Below are 800 nucleotides of genomic sequence, written 5' to 3' on the forward strand. Positions count from 1 at the left end.
TGAATTTGTCATGTCGATTCAATCCTTATTTATTTAATTGTCAATATTATGGGAGGCGAACATTATTTACTTTTGAAATGCAAATGTATAAATTTTTTTGACGCACGTTTGCGTGCATGAATTATCATCATTTTTAATTTCTCCATTTTTAATTAACTTTGTTGAATTTTTTGTTGAACTTGGTTGAAAGGACAACTTTAGTTAAGGCACTATCACAAGTATTATGTTTACTTTTTTGTGCTTCTTCCAATAAATAAATAAATAAATAAATAAATAAATATATATATATATATATATACATATATATATTATTAATAAATATCACGGCGTTTCTTACAGTACTCAATCTATATGATAGTTTCTTGATTCTTTGAATAATTCTCCGATCTACCAAACTTAACTTGTTAATGCTACTAACAAAATTCCTATTTACAGAAGATGTCATTATCTACATGTTTGCATATAGTACTATTTCGACTACCTAGTCTCGTCAGTGCAACATTATAATAAATTTTACATTTTTAAAGTTTTTAAAATTTTAAAATTTTTAAAGTTTTAAAATTACTAAATTATATATCCTCTATATATCCTGTTTACAAAGAATTTAAAATTAACACTTTTATAATTTATAATTTTAAATTCTTTGTAAAAAGGATATATATAGGATATATAATTTAGTAATTTTAAAACTTTAAAAATTTTAAAAACTTTAAAAATATAAAATTTATTATAATGTTGCACTGACGAGACTAGGTAGTCGAAATAGTACTATATGCATACATGTAGATAATGACATCTTC

The sequence above is a fragment of the Helobdella robusta genome (assembly GCF_000326865.2).
Source record: "Helobdella robusta unplaced genomic scaffold HELROscaffold_105, whole genome shotgun sequence".
Taxonomy (NCBI): domain Eukaryota; kingdom Metazoa; phylum Annelida; class Clitellata; order Rhynchobdellida; family Glossiphoniidae; genus Helobdella; species Helobdella robusta.